We start from the raw sequence: 6,000 nt of genomic DNA, 5'->3' as shown, positions 1-6,000 counted from the left end.
CCTGACGTCATCCTCAAGAAGGTAAAAAGGAGAAGACACTGTATGTCCTCACAGACACATATTGCCACGCGCTAGTAACGCTGGAAGCCGAGGATGAAGTCTGTGTTGTAGCTGCTGCAGAAACGAACAGTAAACGACCGTTCGCTTTTGTAACTGACTGCTTGTCTTTTCCTCTCGCGACAAACTGGTGGAGGTGCTGGGTACGCATACACCCTACGCCTACTGGTCTTGCAAACCAGAAGCTACCGACGCCAGTACCTCGGGGACGGCAGAAATCTATCGAAGCAGCCGTCGCCTCCAAGATCTTCCACCGCAATACGGTCCTCTGGCAAGCTCTGCGAGGAAGATGTCAACAACCGCAAGCCAAACCGAGGGGATCTCAAATGCTGCTGTACCATGCATTGCCAAAGCGCCTCGCACGCCTAATCCGTTCCACGGCGACGCCTTCGAGGACGCTGAAGACTGGTTGGACCATTTCGACCGGGTCGCCGCCTTTAATGACTGGGACGATTGCCGTAAGTTAGTTAGTTAAATGGGGTTTATGGCACAAAAGCGGCTAAGGCTATGCTGCGCCAAACACGAGGTGTTTTCAAATCCAGTTTGTGAAGGAACAGGCTGTGTTAATAATCTATATGCTATGTAAAAAGCCAGTGTCATCTAGAAATTTACGGATGTCACATTATGGGACTAGCGGATCATCACCTAAAATTAGAGCAGGGTGTAAAGGTATGTGTAGTTGATATAATTTGTGCAAAAGTGCTTGTCTTGTGTTTCAATATGCGTACATGTCAGTAATATGTGCACAACTGTTAGTGGCTCTTGACATTTCTCGCATGTTGGTGTGTCTTCTTTCGTAAGTAAATAATTGTGTGTGAAGTGTGTGTGCCCAGTACCTAGTCGGCATAAAACTACTTCGATGAGCCGCTCCTGATGATAACGTGACTTCCACTCGCCAACTATGTGTTAAGTGAGATGTAGCTTGTTGTCGGCACAACGGTCCCATTCGCGTTGCCATTTTTCCGTTAAGGCTTTTTTAATCGCACGGATGCTATCTTTGTATGGAAGTGTTGTGTTTGTTATCTTTTTGTACGCTGCCATCGATGCACATCTATCAGCTGCTTCGTTACCCGGTATCCCAACATGGCTTGTAACCCAGCAGAAACGAATTGACCTCCCGTATTTGTTAAGCGCCAACATGTCTAAAATGTCTCCTATCAGGGGTTCACATTCAGATTTCAGCTGTACAGCCTTCAGTGTGCTTAAATAGTTAGTGTATATGAGTGCATGTTTGTGTTTATCAGTGATAATCTTTTTAACAACAACCCAGATAGCGTAAACTTCGGCCGTGAAAACAGAAGCGTCTTGTGGCAATCGAATACTTGTTTCCCAATTTTCCGTTACGGCCCCCACACCCACATGATCTTTTGTTTTAGAGCCATCAGTGTAATATTGCATGTTATTTTGATATTTGTCCTGAAGTGCACGGAATTCTTGTATAATGTGTTCGTGTGGGATGTGTCTTTTCTTTAGATGTGTCATTGTCCAATCGCACAACTGTGTGAAATCGTACCATGGGGCCAACCGTTGTGGTTTCTTGGCAACCTGGAGGACTTCGTGGGGAATGTCATAATCCCGACAGTATTGCTCATACCGCAGGACAAGTGGCCTAATCATGTTCGATTTATGTAGTGTAAGCGTGGGTTGCATTGTGTGAGGATGTTGTAGCATATGTGTTGCGGTGATGACTGGATTCTGAGTACGTAAGAAAAAGTTAGTAATGCTCTGCGCTGTACACTAGACGTATAAACTGTGAATAGGTGAAGTTCTGTAGGCACCACTTGCCAGTCGCAGTCCAAGGTTATGTACTGGGTCAAGTTGTTGGATGTAGGACTGTCTGGCTGAGCCGTAAACCACGGAGCCGTAGTCTAAAAGGCTACCCACAAGAGACCAGTAAACACGTAAAAGGCACGTTCGGTCGGAACTCCAGTGCTTATGAGACAAAACTTTTAAGAATATATAGAGCTTTATATGCTTTAATCTTTAGTGCTTTTATGTGAGTTAGGAAGTTAAGTTTGGTGTCAAACGTTACTCCTAAAAACTTATGGTCTTGTTTCACCGGCAGCAGTGGCGTAGCAACAGGGGGGGCCGGGGGGCCGTGGGCCCCGGGTGCAAGGGGCCAATGGGGGGGGGGGTGTCATATACGTCTGAAGACACCCCTCTTTCCGCCGGCTACACCCGGGGGTGGGGGATGACAGAAGACCTATGGGCCCCGGGTGCCAGACGACCTAGCTACGCCACTGACCGGCAGTATGGTGTCGTTCAATTTTAGGACTGGATCGCTATGTAGCCCTCGTTTCTGAGATTGCCGTAAGTTGAAGAACGTCTACTTTTCCCTTTTAGACGCGGCAACAGTGTGGTACGAGAACCACGAAGCTTCATTTACCAGCTGGCAGGAGCTTTACCGACTGCTTCGCAAAGCCTTCAGCACCCCCGAAAGGAAAGAAAGAGCCGAGCAAGCACTGTATGCGAGGTTCCAAATGCCGAACGAAACCGTCGCCATGTTCGCCGAAGACACGATGCGATTGTTTCGTCGGGCTGACCCACTAATGCCAGAAGACAAGAAGGTGCGTCTGTTAATCATCAGCAGCAGCAGCAGCCTGGTTACGCCCACTGCAGAGGCCTTTGCCCTGCATGCAGGGCAAAGGCCTCTCCATACTTCTCCAACTACCCCGGCCATATACTAATTGTGGCCATGTTGTCCCTGCAAACTTCTTAATCTCATCCGCCCACCTAACTTTCTGCCGCCCCCTGCTACGCTTCCCTTCCCTTGGAATCCAGTCCGTAACCCTTAATGACCATCGGTTATCTTCCCTCCTCATTACATGCCCTGCCCATGCTCATTTCTTTTTCTTGATTTCAACTAAGATGTCATTAACTCGCATTTGTTCCCTCACCCAATCTGCTCTATTATTATCCCTTAACGTTACACCCATCAATCTTTCCATAGCTCGTTGCGTCGTCCTCAATTTAAGTGGAACCCTTTTCGTAAGCCTCCAGGTTTCTGCCCCGTACGTGAGTACTGGTAAGACACAGCTGTTATACACTTTTCTCTTAAGGGATAATGGCAACCTGCTGTTCATGGTCTGAGAATGCCTGCCAAACGCACCCCAGCCCATTCTTATTTTTCTGATTATTTCAGTCTCATGATCCGGATCCGCGGTCACTACCTGTCGCACGTGGTAAGGGAATACATCTACTTAGGTCTGTTAATGCGAGGCGTAAAAGAGCAGCTTTTTGCGGGCCTCATGCGCGATCCTCCTACAACAGTGTCTCAGTTCGTTCGTGAGGCAACAGTCATGGAACACATGCTTCGGCAGCGCCTCTTGCAGTGCGAACGCCAGACCACCATGACTGCTGCAGGGTCGCTTGTACCTGCAAATTATGACAGGGAGTCCCTTACCGAACTAATACGGCAGATTGTTCGAGAAAAATTCCAGAAGTGTTGTGCATGAGTTCCGGCCCCTCCGAGTGCCGCGGCTCTTACGGACGTCATTCGGGAGCAAATCAGGCAGGTGGTTCATCCCTCGCCACCAACACGTACCGAGCACTCCGCGAGAGTACGCGGACGCTCTTCGGCTTTCTGCGTCGTCGATGGCCTGTTTCTCACAGCCGCCTGATGGGATTCCTTGACGCTTTCCAAGTCCAACCACCGCACGACTCTGCAAGCAGCCTTTCATCCTGGCCCATGCAGGTCTACGGTATAGCGCGCTCCCGACAGCAGTCCGTTTGCACGTGCTGCCACTGTGGGGAGGCTGGAAACTTGTATCGCGACTGCCAGTACGGACGGATTGGTCTGCGGGGACAACACCGAACGCCCGTTATCCGCGCTACGGCGAACGCCCGCACGAAACCAAGGAGTACTTGGAAAGCAACCGTGTTCCTCCTGCCTCGCAGTGAAGACAGCCACGGTCGCCATCACCTCGTCGGCACGCGTCACCAAACCGCGCTCGACCCGCCTTTGATTCCACCGGAGTCAACGGCGAAAGCCCGCGCCGGGGAAACTGAAAACGGTAACCTCCGGGGGTGAGGCCAGCTGTCGTGCGAACCGTCAACTTTCATCCCCCCCCCTGACGCCACCCCCTCGCGACGTAGGTCCTGCTGACGCCTTCTTTCGAAACTGCCAAAAGAACTTCCGCTGCTATTACTGTTTCCGTCGACAGTTATTCGGTAACTGCACTTGTCGATATGGGAGCTGATTACTCGGTTATGAATGCCTCACTGGCCACTCGGCTATGCAAGGTGCTGACATGGTCTTGGCTTCTAGCAAAAAGTGCAACACGGACACAGAAAGGAGCAGACAGGACGAGCGCTAACTCTCAACTAAATTTTTATTAAAACGAAGAACATATATATAGGTGATTGCAAAAACCGAAGTATAAGAACATGACAAGGTAAAAAACATGAGGTAAACATATCAGGGGGCATGAAGTCAAAGAACAAAAAGAAAGATTACTTCAGATTAGTACACGTATTGCGAAGGTACTGAAATTCGCAATATAACAGAGACAACGAAGCATGGCTGACGCAAGTGTCTCCCAATCTTTTTATGTGGAATGCCTCGATAATTTCCCGCGTGGTTTGATGCATTAGGATTGTTTAGTGAATGTTTGTGTTCTTTTAGTCTAATGTTAATGCACCTGCCGCTCTGTCCAATGTAAGCTTTCCCGCACTTACAAAGCTTACATTGGACAGAGCGGCAGGTGCATTAAGATTAGACTAAAAGAACACAAACATTACCTAAACAACCCTAATGCATCATTTAGCGGCACATTGTTTCGATTGTGGTTGCAAACCTTTCTTTGAAGACACAAAAATTCTTTCTAGACACAGATGCCAAACCACGCGGGAAATTATCGAGGCATTCCACATAAAAAGATTAGGAGACACTTGCGTCAGCCATGCTTCGTTGTCTCTGTTAGATTGTGAATTTCAGTACCTTCGCAATACGTGTACTAATCTGAAGTAATCTTTTTTTTTTTTGTTCTTTGACTTCCATACCCCCTGATATGTTTAACTGATGTTTTTTACCTTGACATGTTCTTATGCTATGGTTTTTGCAATCACCTAGATACATGTTCTTCGTTTTAATAAAAATTTAGTTGAAAGTTAGCGCTCGTCCTGTCTGCTCCTTTCTGTGTCCATGTTTCACTTCGCACTAGAAGCCAAGATCATGTTACCGTACCAACTCGCCCAACTGTCTATCCTTTTGCAAGGTGCTGACAGCGTGCGATGGCCCACATCTGATTACGGCTGGAGGACACCTCGTGTCACCCATTGGACGATGCCCCGCGAGACATGAAATTTGTAAATTTCATGTTTTCAGACAAATTTCATGTAATAATTATTATTATTACATGAAATTTGTACTTCGACCTTCATAGCGTCTTCTCTTGTGCTGCCCAAGTGTTCTCGGCTGGTTCTATTGAGCATGGATATTTTTCAGGAATATGGGGCAATCATTAATCTGCGTGACTTGTTCGGGAATTTTTCTAACTGTTTCTTTTTTGGATTCGAGTGTGGAGGATCAACATCATTGCCCGGCTTTATGCATGGTCGATGACTGCGTGGCGTTACCGCCTCGAAGGAGCATCTTCGTCGTCGTTGAATGCCCCCAAGACCAATTAAGAATAGGCATCGCCGAAGGTAACCTCACCATTTTGCTCTATCTTGGAAGTGGGCGTCACACGAGGTCTCCTAGAGCTCCAAAATAGGCAAATCAGGATCCCAGTTACCAACTTCAGTGGTGAATACAAGTACTTGATGAGGCATCCCACCATGGCCTACTTTGAAACAGTGGACAAGTCCGACACCTGTGCTTCGGTAAAACAATCTTGATTCAGGAAGACAGCGATGTGGACTTGACCAGTCACATCGTCAATCCACAGCTGGAACAACCCGAAAAGGAGAGGCTCCTCAGTCTACTATCATTTAGCTACTGTT

Source organism: Dermacentor albipictus, chromosome 1, assembly GCF_038994185.2.
Source record: "Dermacentor albipictus isolate Rhodes 1998 colony chromosome 1, USDA_Dalb.pri_finalv2, whole genome shotgun sequence".
NCBI classification, from domain to species: Eukaryota; Metazoa; Arthropoda; class Arachnida; order Ixodida; family Ixodidae; genus Dermacentor; species Dermacentor albipictus.
This window is presented reverse-complemented; position numbering follows the sequence as displayed.